The following is a 22,285-nucleotide window of genomic DNA, read 5'->3' as shown; positions in this document are numbered from 1 at the left end:
CAGGGCTGGGCCCAGCCACGGTTATGCGCCAGGTGAAGAGGGCCAGGGCGGGCGGTCCCCACCACCGTGGAAGGGTTCTCCAGGGGCCACTCAGGCCTGCGCCCCGCCTGGGCCCCTAAGAGTCTTGCTTTGGCTCAAACTGCCCCACCCTGCCCCGAGGTGTCAAACTTGGACCCACCTGCCTCCACAATCTAATATCTGCCCTAAACTACTCGAGAAGGGACTGTGACCAGTGCGACTTCGGTCCCCCAGCGCTCCAAGGCCCCTCCCAATAAACGCATCCAAGGTCTCGGGTCCTTGGTGTCCGCCAATGACATTCACCTGCGGCGAACCCGGGCCCAGTTGAGCAAGATCAGGCCCCAGGGCAGGAGCCTGGGGAAGCATCTGGAGCCCTGGTGCCCAGGGCTGGGGAATTTCCCGGGGGCTCTCTCGTGGTCCAGGTGCCCTCTCTCGCCCGTGGAGTGCCCACGCCATTCCTTAACCACCGCAGGACACCTGCATCCCGAGATAAGCGGCCCTGTGCCTCCAGGGGGCTCGCACACATGGGGCGGGGGTGCCAGTAAACGGCCTACGTGGAGGCAAACCCGCAGACACCACCGTCCAGTCACCACCACCCCGAAGATCCCCCTGTTCTTCCATCCGTAAAGGGATCCCCCTTTAAGGATGGAAGAACAGGGGGGAGGTCCCCAGGAGATGGCTTTTGTCCGAGCCGGGGCTGGCCAGTTTCGGGCCCAGACTCGGAACCCCGCATGCGCACCCAGGCCCCTCCACCACAAGCCTCACTCGGGGCAACATGCCCCACCCTTGAGTAACCAGGCCAGGTTCCCAGGTTCCCTGGGCACGTGACCCGGGAAACGGAAGCCCTTCCTGCCACCAGAGGACCTCACATTTTCCCCTGGCCACACTTCCCAGCAGTTCTCCCGCCCCCGCATAGGCAGAGTGCCCAGGGAGGACCTGGGGACCTGGGGCCAGGGCTGGGCCCAGCCACGGTTATGCGCCAGGTGAAGAGGGCCAGGGCGGGCGGTCCCCACCACCGTGGAAGGGTTCTCCAGGGGCCACTCAGGCCTGCGCCCCGCCTGGGCCCCTAAGAGTCTTGCTTTGGCTCAAACTGCCCCACCCTGCCCCGAGGTGTCAAACTTGGACCCACCTGCCTCCACTCTCTAATATCTGCCCTAAACTACTCGAGAAGGGACTGTGACCAGTGCGACTTCGGTCCCCCAGCGCTCCAAGGCCCCTCCCAATAAACGCATCCAAGGTCTCGGGTCCTTGGTGTCCGCCAATGACATTCACCTGCGGCGAACCCGGGCCCAGTTGAGCAAGATCAGGCCCCAGGGCAGGAGCCTGGGGAAGCATCTGGAGCCCTGGCACCCAGGGCTGGGGAATTTCCCGGGGGCTCTCTCGTGGTCCAGGTGCCCTCTCTCGCCCGTGGGGTGCCCACGCCATTCCTTAACCACCGCAGGACACCTGCATCCCGAGATAAGCGGCCCTGTGGCTCCAGGGGGCTCGCACACATGGGGCGGGGGTGCCAGTAAACGGCCTACGTGGAGGCAAACCCGCAGACACCACCGTCCAGTCACCACCACCCCGAAGATCCCCCTGTTCTTCCATCCGTAAAGGGATCCCCCTTTACGGATGGAAGAACAGGGGGGAGGCCCCCAGGAGATGGCTTTTGTCCGAGCCGGGGCTGGCCAGTTTCGGGCCCAGACTCGGAACCCCGCATGCGCACCCAGGCCCCTCCACCACAAGCCTCACTCGGGGCAACATGCCCCACCCTTGAGTAACCAGGCCAGGTTCCCAGGTCCCCGGGGCACGTGACCCGGGAAACGGAAGCCCTTCCTGCCACCAGAGGACCTCACATTTTCCCCTGGCCACACTTCCCAGCAGTTCTCCCGCCCCCGCATAGGCAAGTGCCCAGGGAGGACCTGGGGACCTGGGGCCAGGGCTGGGCCCAGCCACGGTTATGCGCCAGGTGAAGAGGGCCAGGGCGGGCGGTCCCCACCACCGTGGAAGGGTTCTCCAGGGGCCACTCAGGCCTGCGCCCCGCCTGGGCCCCTAAGAGTCTTGCTTTGGCTCAAACTGCCCCACCCTGCCCCGAGGTGTCAAACTTGGACCCACCTGCCTCCACTCTCTAATATCTGCCCTAAACTGCTCGAGAAGGGACTGTGACCAGTGCGACTTCGGTCCCCCAGCGCTCCAAGGCCCCTCCCAATAAACGCATCCAAGGTCTCGGGTCCTTGGTGTCCGCCAATGACATTCACCTGCGGCGAACCCGGGCCCAGTTGAGCAAGATCAGGCCCCAGGGCAGGAGCCTGGGGAAGCATCTGGAGCCCTGGTGCCCAGGGCTGGGGAATTTCCCGGGGGCTCTCTCGTGGTCCAGGTGCCCTCTCTCGCCCGTGGAGTGCCCACGCCATTCCTTAACCACCGCAGGACACCTGCATCCCGAGATAAGCGGCCCTGTGCCTCCAGGGGGCTCGCACACATGGGGCGGGGGTGCCAGTAAACGGCCTACGTGGAGGCAAACCCGCAGACACCACCGTCCAGTCACCACCACCCCGAAGATGCCCCTGTTCTTCCATCCGTAAAGGGATCCCCCTTTACGGATGGAAGAACAGGGGGGAGGCCCCCAGGAGATGGCTTTTCTCCGAGCCGGGGCTGGCCAGTTTCGGGCCCAGACTCGGAACCCCGCATGCGCACCCAGGCCCCTCCACCACAAGCCTCACTCGGGGCAACATGCCCCACCCTTGAGTAACCAGGCCAGGTTCCCAGGTTCCCGGGGCACGTGACCCGGGAAACGGAAGCCCTTCCAGCCACCAGAGGACCTCACATTTTCCCCTGGCCACACTTCCCAGCAGTTCTCCCGCCCCCGCATAGGCAGAGTGCCCAGGGAGGACCTGGGGACCTGGGGCCAGGGCTGGGCCCAGCCACGGTTATGCGCCAGGTGAAGAGGGCCAGGGCGGGCGGTCCCCACCACCGTGGAAGGGTTCTCCAGGGGCCACTCAGGCCTGCGCCCCGCCTGGGCCCCTAAGAGTCTTGCTTTGGCTCAAACTGCCCCACCCTGCCCCGAGGTGTCAAACTTGGACCCACCTGCCTCCACTCTCTAATATCTGCCCTAAACTACTCGAGAAGGGACTGTGACCAGTGCGACTTCGGTCCCCCAGCGCTCCAAGGCCCCTCCCAATAAACGCATCCAAGGTCTCGGGTCCTTGGTGTCCGCCAATGACATTCACCTGCGGCGAACCCGGGCCCAGTTGAGCAAGATCAGGCCCCAGGGCAGGAGCCTGGGGAAGCATCTGGAGCCCTGGTGCCCAGGGCTGGGGAATTTCCCGGGGGCTCTCTCGTGGTCCAGGTGCCCTCTCTCGCCCGTGGGGTGCCCACGCCATTCCTTAACCACCGCAGGACACCTGCATCCCGAGATAAGCGGCCCTGTGCCTCCAGGGGGCTCGCACACATGGGGCGGGAGTGCCAGTAAACGGCCTACGTGGAGGCAAACCCGCAGACACCACCGTCCAGTCACCACCACCCCGAAGATGCCCCTGTTCTTCCATCCGTAAAGGGATCCCCCTTTACGGATGGAAGAACAGGGGGGAGGCCCCCAGGAGATGGCTTTTGTCCGAGCCGGGGCTGGCCAGTTTCGGGCCCAGACTCGGAACCCCGCATGCGCACCCAGGCCCCTCCACCACAAGCCTCACTCGGGGCAACATGCCCCACCCTTGAGTAACCAGGCCAGGTTCCCAGGTTCCCGGGGCACGTGACCCGGGAGACGGAAGCCCTTCCTGCCACCAGAGGACCTCACATTTTCCCCTGGCCACACTTCCCAGCAGTTCTCCCGCCCCCGCATAGACAGAGTGCCCAGGGAGGACCTGGGGACCTGGGGCCAGGGCTGGGCCCAGCCACGGTTATGCGCCAGGTGAGGAGGGCCAGGGCGGGCGGTCCCCACCACCGTGGAAGGGTTCTCCAGGGGCCACTCAGGCCTGCGCCCCGCCTGGGCCCCTAAGAGTCTTGCTTTGGCTCAAACTGCCCCACCCTGCCCCGAGGTGTCAAACATGGACCCACCTGCCTCCACTCTCTAATATCTGCCCTAAACTACTCGAGAAGGGACTGTGACCAGTGCAACTTCGGTCCCCCAGCGCTCCAAGGCCCCTCCCAATAAACGCATCCAAGGTCTCGGGTCCTTGGTGTCCGCCAATGACATTCACCTGCGGCGAACCCGGGCCCAGTTGAGCAAGATCAGGCCCCAGGGCAGGAGCCTGGGGAAGCATCTGGAGCCCTGGCGCCCAGGGCTGGGGAATTTCCCGGGGGCTCTCTCGTGGTCCAGGTGCCCTCTCTCGCCCGTGGAGTGCCCACGCCATTCCTTAACCACCGCAGGACACCTGCATCCCGAGATAAGCGGCCCTGTGCCTCCAGGGGGCTCGCACACATGGGGCGGGGGTGCCAGTAAACGGCCTACGTGGAGGCAAACCCGCAGACACCACCGTCCAGTCACCACCACCCCGAAGATCCCCCTGTTCTTCCATCCGTAAAGGGATCCCCCTTTACGGATGGAAGAACAGGGGGGAGGCCCCCAGGAGATGGCTTTTGTCCGAGCCGGGGCTGGCCAGTTTCGGGCCCAGACTCGGAACCCCGCATGCGCACCCAGGCCCCTCCACCACAAGCCTCACTCGGGGCAACATGCCCCACCCTTTAGTAACCAGGCCAGGTTCCCAGGTTCCCTGGGCACGTGACCCGGGAAACGGAAGCCCTTCCTGCCACCAGAGGACCTCACATTTTCCCCTGGCCACACTTCCCAGCAGTTCTCCCGCCCCCGCATAGGCAGAGTGCCCAGGGAGGACCTGGGGACCTGGGGCCAGGGCTGGGCCCAGCCACGGTTATGCGCCAGGTGAAGAGGGCCAGGGCGGGCGGTCCCCACCACCGTGGAAGGGTTCTCCAGGGGCCACTCAGGCCTGCGCCCCGCCTGGGCCCCTAAGAGTCTTGCTTTGGCTCAAACTGCCCCACCCTGCCCCGAGGTGTCAAACTTGGACCCACCTGCCTCCACTCTCTAATATCTGCCCTAAACTACTCGAGAAGGGACTGTGACCAGTGCGACTTCGGTCCCCCAGCGCTCCAAGGCCCCTCCCAATAAACGCATCCAAGGTCTCGGGTCCTTGGTGTCCGCCAATGACATTCACCTGCGGCGAACCCGGGCCCAGTTGAGCAAGATCAGGCCCCAGGGCAGGAGCCTGGGGAAGCATCTGGAGCCCTGGCGCCCAGGGCTGGGGAATTTCCCGGGGGCTCTCTCGTGGTCCAGGTGCCCTCTCTCGCCCGTGGAGTGCCCACGCCATTCCTTAACCACCGCAGGACACCTGCATCCCGAGATAAGCGGCCCTGTGCCTCCAGGGGGCTCGCACACATGGGGCGGGGGTGCCAGTAAACGGCCTACGTGGAGGCAAACCCGCAGACACCACCGTCCAGTCACCACCACCCCGAAGATCCCCCTGTTCTTCCATCCGTAAAGGGATCCCCCTTTACGGATGGAAGAACAGGGGGGAGGCCCCCAGGAGATGGCTTTTGTCCGAGCCGGGGCTGGCCAGTTTGGGGCCCAGACTCGGAACCCCGCATGCGCACCCAGGCCCCTCCACCACAAGCCTCACTCGGGGCAACATGCCCCACCCTTGAGTAACCAGGCCAGGTTCCCAGGTTCCCGGGGCACGTGACCCGGGAGACGGAAGCCCTTCCTGCCACCAGAGGACCTCACATTTTCCCCTGGCCACACTTCCCAGCAGTTGTCCCGCCCCCGCATAGGCAGAGTGCCCAGTTAGGACCTGGGGACCTGGGGCCAGGGCTGGGCCCAGCCACGGTTATGCGCCAGGTGAGGAGGGCGAGGGCGGGCGGTCCCCACCACCGTGGAAGGGTTCTCCAGGGGCCACTCAGGCCTGCGCCCCGCCTGGGCCCCTAAGAGTCTTGCTTTGGCTCAAACTGCCCCACCCTGCCCCGAGGTGTCAAACTTGGACCCACCTGCCTCCACTCTCTAATATCTGCCCTAAACTACTCGAGAAGGGACTGTGACCAGTGCGACTTCGGTCCCCCAGCGCTCCAAGGCCCCTCCCAATAAACGCATCCAAGGTCTCGGGTCCTTGGTGTCCGCCAATGACATTCACCTGCGGCGAACCCGGGCCCAGTTGAGCAAGATCAGGCCCCAGGGCAGGAGCCTGGGGAAGCATCTGGAGCCCTGGTGCCCAGGGCTGGGGAATTTCCCAGGGGCTCTCTCGTGGTCCAGGTGCCCTCTCTCGCCCGTGGAGTGCCCACGCCATTCCTTAACCACCGCAGGACACCTGCATCCCGAGATAAGCGGCCCTGTGCCTCCAGGGGGCTCGCACACATGGGGCGGGGGTGCCAGTAAACGGCCTACGTGGAGGCAAACCCGCAGACACCACCGTCCAGTCACCACCACCCCGAAGATCCCCCTGTTCTTCCATCCGTAAAGGGATCCCCCTTTACGGATGGAAGAACAGGGGGGAGGCCCCCAGGAGATGGCTTTTGTCCGAGCCGGGGCTGGCCAGTTTCGGGCCCAGACTCGGAACCCCGCATGCGCACCCAGGCCCCTCCACCACAAGCCTCACTCGGGGCAACATGCCCCACCCTTGAGTAACCAGGCCAGGTTCCCAGGTTCCCGGGGCACGTGACCCGGGAGACGGAAGCCCTTCCTGCCACCAGAGGACCTCACATTTTCCCCTGGCCACACTTCCCAGCAGTTCTCCCGCCCCCGCATAGGCAGAGTGCCCAGGGAGGACCTGGGGACCTGGGGCCAGGGCTGGGCCCAGCCACGGTTATGCGCCAGGTGAAGAGGGCCAGGGCGGGCGGTCCCCACCACCGTGGAAGGGTTCTCCAGGGGCCACTCAGGCCTGCGCCCCGCCTGGGCCCCTAAGAGTCTTGCTTTGGCTCAAACTGCCCCACCCTGCCCCGAGGTGTCAAACTTGGACCCACCTGCCTCCACTCTCTAATATCTGCCCTAAACTACTCGAGAAGGGACTGTGACCAGTGCGACTTCGGTCCCCCAGCGCTCCAAGGCCCCTCCCAATAAACGCATCCAAGGTCTCGGGTCCTTGGTGTCCGCCAATGACATTCACCTGCGGCGAACCCGGGCCCAGTTGAGCAAGATCAGGCCCCAGGGCAGGAGCCTGGGGAAGCATCTGGAGCCCTGGTGCCCAGGGCTGGGGAATTTCCCAGGGGCTCTCTCGTGGTCCAGGTGCCCTCTCTCGCCCGTGGAGTGCCCACGCCATTCCTTAACCACCGCAGGACACCTGCATCCCGAGATAAGCGGCCCTGTGCCTCCAGGGGGCTCGCACACATGGGGCGGGGGTGCCAGTAAACGGCCTACGTGGAGGCAAACCCGCAGACACCACCGTCCAGTCACCACCACCCCGAAGATCCCCCTGTTCTTCCATCCGTAAAGGGATCCCCCTTTACGGATGGAAGAACAGGGGGGAGGCCCCCAGGAGATGGCTTTTGTCCGAGCCGGGGCTGGCCAGTTTCGGGCCCAGACTCGGAACCCCGCATGCGCACCCAGGCCCCTCCACCACAAGCCTCACTCGGGGCAACATGCCCCACCCTTGAGTAACCAGGCCAGGTTCCCAGGTTCCCGGGGCACGTGACCCGGGAGACGGAAGCCCTTCCTGCCACCAGAGGACCTCACATTTTCCCCTGGCCACACTTCCCAGCAGTTCTCCCGCCCCCGCATAGGCAGAGTGCCCAGGGAGGACCTGGGGACCTGGGGCCAGGGCTGGGCCCAGCCACGGTTATGCGCCAGGTGAAGAGGGCCAGGGCGGGCGGTCCCCACCACCGTGGAAGGGTTCTCCAGGGGCCACTCAGGCCTGCGCCCCGCCTGGGCCCCTAAGAGTCTTGCTTTGGCTCAAACTGCCCCACCCTGCCCCGAGGTGTCAAACTTGGACCCACCTGCCTCCACTCTTTAATATCTGCCCTAAACTACTCGAGAAGGGACTGTGACCAGTGCGACTTCGGTCCCCCAGCGCTCCAAGGCCCCTCCCAATAAACGCATCCAAGGTCTCGGGTCCTTGGTGTCCGCCAATGACATTCACCTGCGGCGAACCCGGGCCCAGTTGAGCAAGATCAGGCCCCAGGGCAGGAGCCTGGGGAAGCATCTGGAGCCCTGGCGCCCAGGGCTGGGGAATTTCCCGGGGGCTCTTTCGTGGTCCAGGTGCCCTCTCTCGCCCGTGGAGTGCCCACGCCATTCCTTAACCACCGCAGGACACCTGCATCCCGAGATAAGCGGCCCTGTGCCTCCAGGGGCCTCGCACACATGGGGCGGGGGTGCCAGTAAACGGCCTACGTGGAGGCAAACCCGCAGACACCACCGTCCAGTCACCACCACCCCGAAGATCCCCCTGTTCTTCCATCCGTAAAGGGATCCCCCTTTACGGATGGAAGAACAGGGGGGAAGCCCCCAGGAGATGGCTTTTGTCCGAGCCGGGGCTGGCCAGTTTCGGGCCCAGACTCGGAACCCCGCATGCGCACCCAGGCCCCTCCACCACAAGCCTCACTCGGGGCAACATGCCCCACCCTTTAGTAACCAGGCCAGGTTCCCAGGTTCCCTGGGCACGTGACCCGGGAAACGGAAGCCCTTCCTGCCACCAGAGGACCTCACATTTTCCCCTGGCCACACTTCCCAGCAGTTCTCCCGCCCCCGCATAGGCAGAGTGCCCAGGGAGGACCTGGGGACCTGGGGCCAGGGCTGGGCCCAGCCACGGTTATGCGCCAGGTGAAGAGGGCCAGGGCGGGCGGTCCCCACCACCGTGGAAGGGTTCTCCAGGGGCCACTCAGGCCTGCGCCCCGCCTGGGCCCCTAAGAGTCTTGCTTTGGCTCAAACTGCCCCACCCTGCCCCGAGGTGTCAAACTTGGACCCACCTGCCTCCACTCTCTCATATCTGCCCTAAACTACTCGAGAAGGGACTGTGACCAGTGCGACTTCGGTCCCCCAGCGCTCCAAGGCCCCTCCCAATAAACGCATCCAAGGTCTCGGGTCCTTGGTGTCCGCCAATGACATTCACCTGCGGCGAACCCGGGCCCAGTTGAGCAAGATCAGGCCCCAGGGCAGGAGCCTGGGGAAGCATCTGGAGCCCTGGCGCCCAGGGCTGGGGAATTTCCCGGGGGCTCTCTCGTGGTCCAGGTGCCCTCTCTCGCCCGTGGAGTGCCCACGCCATTCCTTAACCACCGCAGGACACCTGCATCCCGAGATAAGCGGCCCTGTGCCTCCAGGGGGCTCGCACACATGGGGCGGGGGTGCCAGTAAACGGCCTACGTGGAGGCAAACCCGCAGACACCACCGTCCAGTCACCACCACCCCGAAGATCCCCCTGTTCTTCCATCCGTAAAGGGATCCCCCTTTACGGATGGAAGAACAGGGGGGAGGCCCCCAGGAGATGGCTTTTGTCCGAGCCGGGGCTGGCCAGTTTCGGGCCCAGACTCGGAACCCCGCATGCGCACCCAGGCCCCTCCACCACAAGCCTCACTCGGGGCAACATGCCCCACCCTTGAGTAACCAGGCCAGGTTCCCAGGTTCCCGGGGCACGTGACCCGGGAGACGGAAGCCCTTCCTGCCACCAGAGGACCTCACATTTTCCCCTGGCCACACTTCCCAGCAGTTGTCCCGCCCCCGCATAGGCAGAGTGCCCAGGGAGGACCTGGGGACCTGGGGCCAGGGCTGGGCCCAGCCACGGTTATGCGCCAGGTGAGGAGGGCCAGGGCGGGCGGTCCCCACCACCGTGGAAGGGTTCTCCAGGGGCCACTCAGGCCTGCGCCCCGCCTGGGCCCCTAAGAGTCTTGCTTTGGCTCAAACTGCCCCACCCTGCCGAGGTGTCAAACTTGGACCCACCTGCCTCCACTCTCTAATATCTGCCCTAAACTACTCGAGAAGGGACTGTGACCAGTGCGACTTCGGTCCCCCAGCGCTCCAAGGCCCCTCCCAATAAACGCATCCAAGGTCTCGGGTCCTTGGTGTCCGCCAATGACATTCACCTGCGGCGAACCCGGGCCCAGTTGAGCAAGATCAGGCCCCAGGGCAGGAGCCTGGGGAAGCATCTGGAGCCCTGGTGCCCAGGGCTGGGGAATTTCCCGGGGGCTCTCTCGTGCTCCAGGTGCCCTCTCTCGCCCGTGGGGTGCCCACGCCATTCCTTAACCACCGCAGGACACCTGCATCCCGAGATAAGCGGCCCTGTGCCTCCAGGGGGCTCGCACACATGGGGCGGGGGTGCCAGTAAACGGCCTACGTGGAGGCAAACCCGCAGACACCACCGTCCAGTCACCACCACCCCGAAGATCCCCCTGTTCTTCCATCCGTAAAGGGATCCCCCTTTACGGATGGAAGAACAGGGGGGAGGCCCCCAGGAGATGGCTTTTGTCCGAGCCGGGGCTGGCCAGTTTCGGGCCCAGACTCGGAACCCCGCATGCGCACCCAGGCCCCTCCACCACAAGCCTCACTCGGGGCAACATGCCCCACCCTTGAGTAACCAGGCCAGGTTCCCAGGTTCCCGGGGCACGTGACCCGGGAGACGGAAGCCCTTCCTGCCACCAGAGGACCTCACATTTTCCCCTGGCCACACTTCCCAGCAGTTCTCCCGCCCACGCATAGGCAGAGTGCCCAGTTAGGACCTGGGGACCTGGGGCCAGGGCTGGGCCCAGCCACGGTTATGCGCCAGGTGAAGAGGGCCAGGGCGGGCGGTCCCCACCACCGTGGAAGGGTTCTCCAGGGGCCACTCAGGCCTGCGCCCCGCCTGGGCCCCTAAGAGTCTTGCTTTGGCTCAAACTGCCCCACCCTGCCCCGAGGTGTCAAACTTGGACCCACCTGCCTCCACTCTCTAATATCTGCCCTAAACTACTCGAGAAGGGACTGTGACCAGTGCGACTTCGGTCCCCCAGCGCTCCAAGGCCCCTCCCAATAAACGCATCCAAGGTCTCGGGTCCTTGGTGTCCGCCAATGACATTCACCTGCGGCGAACCCGGGCCCAGTTGAGCAAGATCAGGCCCCAGGGCAGGAGCCTGGGGAAGCATCTGGAGCCCTGGTGCCCAGGGCTGGGGAATTTCCCGGGGGCTCTCTCGTGGTCCAGGTGCCCTCTCTCGCCCGTGGAGTGCCCACGCCATTCCTTAACCACCGCAGGACACCTGCATCCCGAGATAAGCGGCCCTGTGCCTCCAGGGGGCTCGCACACATGGGGCGGGGGTGCCAGTAAACGGCCTACGTGGAGGCAAACCGGCAGACACCACCGTCCAGTCACCACCACCCCGAAGATCCCCCTGTTCTTCCATCCGTAAAGGGATCCCCCTTTACGGATGGAAGAACAGGGGGGAGGCCCCCAGGAGATGGCTTTTGTCCGAGCCGGGGCTGGCCAGTTTCGGGCCCAGACTCGGAACCCCGCATGCGCACCCAGGCCCCTCCACCACAAGCCTCACTCGGGGCAACATGCCCCACCCTTGAGTAACCAGGCCAGGTTCCCAGGTTCCCGGGGCACGTGACCCGGGAAACGGAAGCCCTTCCTGCCACCAGAGGACCTCACATTTTCCCCTGGCCACACTTCCCAGCAGTTCTCCCTCCCCCGCATAGGCAGAGTGCCCAGGGAGGACCTGGGGACCCATGGGCCAGGGCTGGGCCCAGCCACGGTTATGCGCCAGGTGAAGAGGGCCAGGGCGGGCGGTCCCCACCACCGTGGAAGGGTTCTCCAGGGGCCACTCAGGCCTGCGCCCCGCCTGGGCCCCTAAGAGTCTTGCTTTGGCTCAAACTGCCCCACCCTGCCCCGAGGTGTCAAACTTGGACCCACCTGCCTCCACTCTCTAATATCTGCCCTAAACTACTCGAGAAGGGACTGTGACCAGTGCGACTTCGGTCCCCCAGCGCTCCAAGGCCCCTCCCAATAAACGCATCCAAGGTCTCGGGTCCTTGGTGTCCGCCAATGACATTCACCTGCGGCGAACCCGGGCCCAGTTGAGCAAGATCAGGCCCCAGGGCAGGAGCCTGGGGAAGCATCTGGAGCCCTGGTGCCCAGGGCTGGGGAATTTCCCGGGGGCTCTCTCGTGGTCCAGGTGCCCTCTCTCGCCCGTGGAGTGCCCTCGCCATTCCTTAACCACCGCAGGACACCTGCATCCCGAGATAAGCGGCCCTGTGCCTCCAGGGGGCTCGCACACATGGGGCGGGGGTGCCAGTAAACGGCCTACGTGGAGGCAAACCCGCAGACACCACCGTCCAGTCACCACCACCCCGAAGATCCCCCTGTTCTTCCATCCGTAAAGGGATCCCCCTTTACGGATGGAAGAACAGGGGGGAGGCCCCCAGGAGATGGCTTTTGTCCGAGCCGGGGCTGGCCAGTTTCGGGCCCAGACTCGGAACCCCGCATGCGCACCCAGGCCCCTCCACCACAAGCCTCACTCGGGGCAACTTGCCCCACCCTTGAGTAACCAGGCCAGGTTCCCAGGTTCCCGGGGCACGTGACCCGGGAAACGGAAGCCCTTCCTGCCACCAGAGGACCTCACATTTTCCCCTGGCCACACTTCCCAGCAGTTCTCCCGCCCCCGCATAGGCAGAGTGCCCAGGGAGGACCTGGGGACCTGGGGCCAGGGCTGGGCCCAGCCACGGTTATGCGCCAGGTGAAGAGGGCCAGGGCGGGCGGTCCCCACCACCGTGGAAGGGTTCTCCAGGGGCCACTCAGGCCTGCGCCCCGCCTGGGCCCCTAAGAGTCTTGCTTTGGCTCAAACTGCCCCACCCTGCCCCGAGGTGTCAAACTTGGACCCACCTGCCTCCACTCTCTAATATCTGCCCTAAACTACTCGAGAAGGGACTGTGACCAGTGCGACTTCGGTCCCCCAGCGCTCCAAGGCCCCTCCCAATAAACGCATCCAAGGTCTCGGGTCCTTGGTGTCCGCCAATGACATTCACCTGCGGCGAACCCGGGCCCAGTTGAGCAAGATCAGGCCCCAGGGCAGGAGCCTGGGGAAGCATCTGGAGCCCTGGTGCCCAGGGCTGGGGAATTTCCCGGGGGCTCTCTCGTGGTCCAGGTGCCCTCTCTCGCCCGTGGGGTGCCCACGCCATTCCTTAACCACCGCAGGACACCTGCATCCCGAGATAAGCGGCCCTGTGCCTCCAGGGGGCTCGCACACATGGGGCGGGGGTGCCAGTAAACGGCCTACGTGGAGGCAAACCCGCAGACACCACCGTCCAGTCACCACCACCCCGAAGATCCCCCTGTTCTTCCATCCGTAAAGGGATCCCCCTTTACGGATGGAAGAACAGGGGGGAGGCCCCCAGGAGATGGCTTTTGTCCGAGCCGGGGCTGGCCAGTTTCGGGCCCAGACTCGGAACCCCGCATGCGCACCCAGGCCCCTCCACCACAAGCCTCACTCGGGGCAACATGCCCCACCCTTGAGTAACCAGGCCAGGTTCCCAGGTTCCCTGGGCACGTGACCCGGGAAACGGAAGCCCTTCCTGTCACCAGAGGACCTCACATTTTCCCCTGGCCACACTTCCCAGCAGTTCTCCCGCCCCCGCATAGGCAGAGTGCCCAGGGAGGACCTGGGGACCTGGGGCCAGGGCTGGGCCCAGCCACAGTTATGCGCCAGGTGAAGAGGGCCAGGGCGGGCGGTCCCCACCACCGTGGAAGGGTTCTCCAGGGGCCACTCAGGCCTGCGCCCCGCCTGGGCCCCTAAGAGTCTTGCTTTGGCTCAAACTGCCCCACCCTGCCCCGAGGTGTCAAACTTGGACCCACCTGCCTCCACTCTCTAATATCTGCCCTAAACTACTCGAGAAGGGACTGTGACCAGTGCGACTTCGGTCCCCCAGCGCTCCAAGGCCCCTCCCAATAAACGCATCCAAGGTCTCGGGTCCTTGGTGTCCGCCAATGACATTCACCTGCGGCGAACCCGGGCCCAGTTGAGCAAGATCAGGCCCCAGGGCAGGAGCCTGGGGAAGCATCTGGAGCCCTGGCGCCCAGGGCTGGGGAATTTCCCGGGGGCTCTCTCGTGGTCCAGGTGCCCTCTCTCGCCCGTGGGGTGCCCACGCCATTCCTTAACCACCGCAGGACACCTGCATCCCGAGATAAGCGGCCCTGTGGCTCCAGGGGGCTCGCACACATGGGGCGGGGGTGCCAGTAAACGGCCTACGTGGAGGCAAACCCGCAGACACCACCGTCCAGTCACCACCACCCCGAAGATCCCCCTGTTCTTCCATCCGTAAAGGGATCCCCCTTTACGGATGGAAGAACAGGGGGGAGGCCCCCAGGAGATGGCTTTTGTCCGAGCCGGGGCTGGCCAGTTTCGGGCCCAGACTCGGAACCCCGCATGCGCACCCAGGCCCCTCCACCACAAGCCTCACTCGGGGCAACATGCCCCACCCTTGAGTAACCAGGCCAGGTTCCCAGGTTCCCGGGGCACGTGACCCGGGAGACGGAAGCCCTTCCTGCCACCAGAGGACCTCACATTTTCCCCGGGCCACACTTCCCAGCAGTTCTCCCGCCCCCGCATAGGCAAGTGCCCAGGGAGGACCTGGGGACCTGGGGCCAGGGCTGGGCCCAGCCACGGTTATGCGCCAGGTGAAGAGGGCCAGGGCGGGCGGTCCCCACCACCGTGGAAGGGTTCTCCAGGGGCCACTCAGGCCTGCGCCCCGCCTGGGCCCCTAAGAGTCTTGCTTTGGCTCAAACTGCCCCACCCTGCCCCGAGGTGTCAAACTTGGACCCACCTGCCTCCACTCTCTAATATCTGCCCTAAACTGCTCGAGAAGGGACTGTGACCAGTGCGACTTCGGTCCCCCAGCGCTCCAAGGCCCCTCCCAATAAACGCATCCAAGGTCTCGGGTCCTTGGTGTCCGCCAATGACATTCACCTGCGGCGAACCCGGGCCCAGTTGAGCAAGATCAGGCCCCAGGGCAGGAGCCTGGGGAAGCATCTGGAGCCCTGGTGCCCAGGGCTGGGGAATTTCCCGGGGGCTCTCTCGTGGTCCAGGTGCCCTCTCTCGCCCGTGGAGTGCCCACGCCATTCCTTAACCACCGCAGGACACCTGCATCCCGAGATAAGCGGCCCTGTGCCTCCAGGGGGCTCGCACACATGGGGCGGGGGTGCCAGTAAACGGCCTACGTGGAGGCAAACCCGCAGACACCACCGTCCAGTCACCACCACCCCGAAGATGCCCCTGTTCTTCCATCCGTAAAGGGATCCCCCTTTACGGATGGAAGAACAGGGGGGAGGCCCCCAGGAGATGGCTTTTGTCCGAGCCGGGGCTGGCCAGTTTCGGGCCCAGACTCGGAACCCCGCATGCGCACCCAGGCCCCTCCACCACAAGCCTCACTCGGGGCAACATGCCCCACCCTTGAGTAACCAGGCCAGGTTCCCAGGTTCCCGGGGCACGTGACCCGGGAAACGGAAGCCCTTCCAGCCACCAGAGGACCTCACATTTTCCCCTGGCCACACTTCCCAGCAGTTCTCCCGCCCCCGCATAGGCAGAGTGCCCAGGGAGGACCTGGGGACCTGGGGCCAGGGCTGGGCCCAGCCACGGTTATGCGCCAGGTGAAGAGGGCCAGGGCGGGCGGTCCCCACCACCGTGGAAGGGTTCTCCAGGGGCCACTCAGGCCTGCGCCCCGCCTGGGCCCCTAAGAGTCTTGCTTTGGCTCAAACTGCCCCACCCTGCCCCGAGGTGTCAAACTTGGACCCACCTGCCTCCACTCTCTAATATCTGCCCTAAACTACTCGAGAAGGGACTGTGACCAGTGCGACTTCGGTCCCCCAGCGCTCCAAGGCCCCTCCCAATAAACGCATCCAAGGTCTCGGGTCCTTGGTGTCCGCCAATGACATTCACCTGCGGCGAACCCGGGCCCAGTTGAGCAAGATCAGGCCCCAGGGCAGGAGCCTGGGGAAGCATCTGGAGCCCTGGTGCCCAGGGCTGGGGAATTTCCCGGGGGCTCTCTCGTGGTCCAGGTGCCCTCTCTCGCCCGTGGGGTGCCCACGCCATTCCTTAACCACCGCAGGACACCTGCATCCCGAGATAAGCGGCCCTGTGCCTCCAGGGGGCTCGCACACATGGGGCGGGGGTGCCAGTAAACGGCCTACGTGGAGGCAAACCCGCAGACACCACCGTCCAGTCACCACCACCCCGAAGATCCCCCTGTTCTTCCATCCGTAAAGGGATCCCCCTTTACGGATGGAAGAACAGGGGGGAGGCCCCCAGGAGATGGCTTTTGTCCGAGCCGGGGCTGGCCAGTTTCGGGCCCAGACGGAACCCCGCATGCGCACCCAGGCCCCTCCACCACAAGCCTCACTCGGGGCAACATGCCCTACCCTTGAGTAACCAGGCCAGGTTCCCAGGTTCCCTGGGCACGTGACCCGGGAAACGGAAGCCCTTCCTGCCACCAGAGGACCTCACATTTTCCCCTGGCCACACTTCCCAGCAGTTCTCCCGCCCCCGCATAGGCAGAGTGCCCAGGGAGGACCTGGGGACCTGGGGCCAGGGCTGGGCCCAGCCACGGTTATGCGCCAGGTGAAGAGGGCCAGGGCGGGCGGTCCCCACCACCGTGGAAGGGTTCTCCAGGGGCCACTCAGGCCTGCGCCCCGCCTGGGCCCCTAAGAGTCTTGCTTTGGCTCAAACTGCCCCACCCTGCCCCGAGGTGTCAAACTTGGACCCACCTGCCTCCACTCTCTAATATCTGCCCTAAACTACTCGAGAAGGGACTGTGACCAGTGCGACTTCGGTCCCCCAGCGCTCCAAGGCCCCTCCCAATAAACGCATCCAAGGTCTCGGGTCCTTGGTGTCCGCCAATGACATTCACCTGCGGCGAACCCGGGCCCAGTTGAGCAAGATCAGGCCCCAGGGCAGGAGCCTGGGGAAGCATCTGGAGCCCTGGCGCCCAGGGCTGGGGAATTTCCCGGGGGCTCTCTCGTGGTCCAGGTGCCCTCTCTCGCCCGTGGAGTGCCCACGCCATTCCTTAACCACCGCAGGACACCTGCATCCCGAGATAAGCGGCCCTGTGCCTCCAGGGGGCTCGCACACATGGGGCGGGGGTGCCAGTAAACGGCCTACGTGGAGGCAAACCCGCAGACACCACCGTCCAGTCACCACCACCCCGAAGATCCCCCTGTTCTTCCATCCGTAAAGGGATCCCCCTTTACGGATGGAAGAACAGGGGGGAGGCCCCCAGGAGATGGCTTTTGTCCGAGCCGGGGCTGGCCAGTTTCGGGCCCAGACTCGGAACCCCGCATGCGCACCCAGGCCCCTCCACCACAAGCCTCACTCGGGGCAACATGCCCCACCCTTGAGTAACCAGGCCAGGTTCCCAGGTTCCCGGGGCACGTGACCAGGGAAACGGAAGCCCTTCCTGCCACCAGAGGACCTCACATTTTCCCCTGGCCACACTTCCCAGCAGTTCTCCCGCCCCCGCATAGGCAGAGTGCCCAGGGAGGACCTGGGGACCTGGGGCCAGGGCTGGGCCCAGCCACGGTTATGCGCCAGGTGAAGAGGGCCAGGGCGGGCGGTCCCCACCACCGTGGAAGGGTTCTCCAGGGGCCACTCAGGCCTGCGCCCCGCCTGGGCCCCTAAGAGTCTTGCTTTGGCTCAAACTGCCCCACCCTGCCCCGAGGTGTCAAACTTGGACCCACCTGCCTCCACTCTCTAATATCTGCCCTAAACTACTCGAGAAGGGACTGTGACCAGTGCGACTTCGGTCCCCCAGCGCTCCAAGGCCCCTCCCAATAAACGCATCCAAGGTCTCGGGTCCTTGGTGTCCGCCAATGACATTCACCTGCGGCGAACCCGGGCCCAGTTGAGCAAGATCAGGCCCCAGGGCAGGAGCCTGGGGAAGCATCTGGAGCCCTGGTGCCCAGGGCTGGGGAATTTCCCGGGGGCTCTCTCGTGGTCCAGGTGCCCTCTCTCGCCCGTGGAGTGCCCACGCCATTCCTTAACCACCGCAGGACACCTGCATCCCGAGATAAGCGGCCCTGTGCCTCCAGGGGGCTCGCACACATGGGGCGGGGGTGCCAGTAAACGGCCTACGTGGAGGCAAACCCGCAGACACCACCGTCCAGTCACCACCACCCCGAAGATCCCCCTGTTCTTCCATCCGTAAAGGGATCCCCCTTTACGGATGGAAGAACAGGGGGGAGGCCCCCAGGAGATGGCTTTTGTCCGAGCCGGGGCTGGCCAGTTTCGGGCCCAGACTCGGAACCCCGCTTGCGCACCCAGGCCCCTCCACCACAAGCCTCACTCGGGGCAACATGCCCCACCCTTGAGTAACCAGGCCAGGTTCCCAGGTTCCCTGGGCACGTGACCCGGGAAACGGAAGCCCTTCCTGCCACCAGAGGACCTCACATTTTCCCCTGGCCACACTTCCCAGCAGTTGTCCCGCCCCCGCATAGGCAGAGTGCCCAGGGAGGACCTGGGGACCTGGGGCCAGGGCTGAGCCCAGCCACGGTTATGCGCCAGGTGAAGAGGGCCAGGGCGGGCGGTCCCCACCACCGTGGAAGGGTTCTCCAGGGGCCACTCAGGCCTGCGCCCCGCCTGGGCCCCTAAGAGTCTTGCTTTGGCTCAAACTGCCCCACCCTGCCCCGAGGTGTCAAACTTGGACCCACCTGCCTCCACTCTCTAATATCTGCCCTAAACTACTCGAGAAGGGACTGTGACCAGTGCGACTTCGGTCCCCCTGCGCTCCACCCCCCTCCGAATAAACGCATCCAAGGTCTCGGGTCCTTTGTGTCCGCAAATGACATTCACCTGCGGGGAACCCGGGCCCACTTGAGCAAGATCAGGCCCCAGGGCGGGAGCCTGGGGAAGCATCTGGAGCCCTGGTGCCCAGGGCTGGGGAATTTCCCGGGGGCTCTCTCGTGGTCCAGGTGTCCTCTCTCGCCCGTGGAGTCCCCACGCCATTCCTTAACCACCGCAGGACACCTGCATCCCGAGATAAGCGGCCCTGTGCCTCCAGAGGGCTCCGACACAAGCGGCCGGGGTGTCAATAAACGGCCTACGTGGAGGCAATCCCGCAGACACCACCGTCCAGTCACCACCACCCCGAAGATCCCCCTGTTCTTCCATCCGTAAAGGGGTCCCTTTGCAATGTTGTGTGACCATTGCCACGATCTAGTTCCAGAACTTTCCATCACCCCAAAGCTACGCCAGTACCAGTTAAGTATCCACTTACTATTTCTTTTGCTCCGAGAAAGAGTGGGGCTGTCGCACGAGCATTATGCCTGCTGCTGCAGTGAAAAAACCGCCCTCTGCTGAGGGCTAACCGCTGCCGCCAGCGTGGTGACAGAGACACCGAGGGGAGCTGTACGAGTTCCCTGGGGCTGCCATCACAAGTGACCGCAAACCGGGTGGCTTACAAGCTCAGTATTGTATTCTCTCTCGGTCCTGGAGGGTCAAGTCTGAAATCAAGGTGTCGACCGGGTTGGTCCCTTCTGGGGCTTCTAAATTTGTCCCATGCTTCTCTCCTTACTCCCGGCGGTGGCTGGCAGTCTTCGGTGTTCCCAAGCTTGGCGCAGCGTTAACTCCAACTGCTGCCTCTGCCTTTACAGCGTTGGTTCCCCGGTGCGTGTATCCTTGTACAGACTTGGGCCATGGGATTAGGACCCACCCTTCTCTAGTGGGACTTCATTTTAATTAATTACATCTGCAAAGACCCCGTTTCCAAGTGAGGTTGCATTCACAGGCGCTGGAGGTTAGGACTGGAACATATCTTTTTGGGGAGAATAATGCAACCCACAGCAGGAGCCATCACCAGCAAAGGCACCGACACTGGACAGGGAGCTCTGCACATTTATCTATTTACTTGGAGAAAAAATACCTTCCTCCTTTTCCAGCCAGGCAGTGTGCCTCGAGCACCCCCTATTGGCAGAGTGGGGACATGCAGTTTGCCGAGCACAGCAAGGAACGAGGGTTTGCAGCTCACAGGCAGTAAATTAATCACAGCTACAAACCGAGGTTTGGTCCGCTTTGAAATGAGCCTTTCCTGTAATAGTTTGATCTTGATAACGAAGCTCTAAATCAGCTGTGGGACTGTGACGCGGGAAGAGTCCAAATAGAGGAGACAGGGAGGCTGAGTCCTGCAGGGTAGAGGGGGCTGGAGGGCCTCGCAGAGATGAAACATCTCAGGCAGAGGGACCAGAACGACGAGAAGCAGAGCCCGTGAGACCCTAGGTCGTCACAGAATTCCGAAATCCCTGCTGAGGTATTCGAGGGAGAAGTTGGGTAGGAGTAACATGACTAAATTGGTAATGTAGAAAATTTCCTTTTTCCCAAGTCCGCACAGGAACGTCTTCCCTTTGGGAAGAGGGCCCTGAACCGGGCGCAAGCAGCTTCTGCGCGGGGCTCGCAGGGAGGAGGTGGGCAGGGTGACCTGCGCAGCTGAAGAGCCTCGCGGGAGGCAAGGTCCCATGACACTCATCAACTGTCCCACACGCGGAACTGACATGATCCAACGAGGCGACCGCCGGCGTCTCACACACAGCAGGTCTGGAGTGAGTGCATCGTCCTGCACCCTAAGTGCGCGTCCCGTCTGTGTTCCTTATTTCGGGGACGGCAGCTGGCTGCCCAACCCAGAAGAAACCAGAGCCACTGCCACGACGCGTTCTTCTCCTTCACGCCTCCAGAGCCGGTGGTTAAATCCCGCCCGTTCTGCTTCATAAATGCGCCCCGGCTTTTCTCTCAGTGCGCCATTGAGACAGGTCTGTGGCGTCTCTTACTGGGATTCCTAGAAGTGTCTCGTAATGGTCTTCCTGACATCTCCAAACTCATTTTCTCGGAGTAATTATTCTGAAAGACACACCTGAAGGTGTCACTTTACCACTTAAAAATTCCACGCTAGCTTTCCATTGCTCTTGGGAGAAAGAGAAACTTCTTCAAGGTTGAATAAATTGATCCCTCACACCCTGGCTTTTTCCACTTTCATCGCCTGCGTTCCTCATCTCCACCTCCACTCATACGAATGCCTTTCGTTTCTTGAAAAGCTTCATTTTTTTTCTTGCCTAAGTCTCTTTTTTTCTTCTTGGTACTTGTATTACAGCTCCCTTATCCTAAAATTCCTCCCTCACTCCGACCCTTCAATTCATCTTCTATTCGTCCTTCAAAGTCAGTTTAGATGTTAATTCCTCCTGGAACTGACCTTAATGATTGACCCTGACTTTAATAGTTTCAGGTTAGGTGACTCTTCTATGCGTTTTCATTAATTCTACCTCTCTCTCGTGTGTGTGTGTATAATATGCTGTATAATCATATATTTGTGTGTATATATATCTTCACCTTGTTTCATTTTCTTAAAGGAATTTAATATTTAAGTTCTGTGACTACATTTAAACTTGACAAAGAATTTGCAGAATTGTTTTGAAATGTGGGAATAAAGGTAATTTTGTTGAATCTTTATCGGTGCTGATGATGGACAGTTAAAAAGGTAGCTAGGGTATATTGTTGTGGTCAGTACTTATTAGTACTTCCAAAATTGAATTTGAAATGGTATGTATTCACTTTTCAGTCTGTAAATGTAAACCTTTACAATGACTTTATTTATTAAAGTGTAGCCAGTTGTAATTTTTTTAAAGAATTTATTATATCTTAAAGTTTGCTTATTATCTGTCATCCTTCACTAGAATATATGCTCCCTGAGGTCAAGAACCTTGTCTACCCCGCTTATCTTTATGTCCCCAATGCCTGAACAGTGCCTAGCTCATAGTGGGGACTCAAAAATATTCATGAAAAATGATAGAAACAATTTTTTGAGGCAAAGATCTTCATGTTGCTGTATAGTCCCATGTAATATTTGGGACATAATTGTACTAAAAAGTATTTGTTTTTTACCTGAAATTCAAATTTAACTTAGCGACCTGTATTTTTTTTTTCTACCCTCAGAACACACTTGGCAGTATCCGGAGAGTTTTTTGATTGTCATACCTGGTTGGAGGGGGATGTAGAGGACAGGGATGCTGCTAAACATTTTACACTGCATAGGACAGTCCCTACAAGGCTAAGAATTACCGGGTCCAAAATGTCAATAGTGTAGACGCAGAGAAAGCCAGACCTAGACGGCCATGAATAAACTTTAAGGGTCCCTAACAGTCAGCGCCTAGAATCTCTAAATCCATCTTCCTTTTGGAAAGGCAGAACGGAGTTAGTGAGAGGAAGGTTTCCAGGGCTGGAGACCCGGCGTTAAATCCTGTGCACGCTTCCCGGCGCTGAGAACCGGAGGGCGGGGAGCCAGACCACCCACTGCAGGTGAAATCGCACTGTCGAGAAGATCGAGTGTGTAGGGCAATGTGGACGGAACAGCGCTCTGCACGCACTG

This window comes from Desmodus rotundus, chromosome 1 (assembly GCF_022682495.2).
Source record: "Desmodus rotundus isolate HL8 chromosome 1, HLdesRot8A.1, whole genome shotgun sequence".
Lineage (NCBI taxonomy): Eukaryota > Metazoa > Chordata > Mammalia > Chiroptera > Phyllostomidae > Desmodus > Desmodus rotundus.
Note: the sequence above shows the minus strand (reverse complement) of the source record.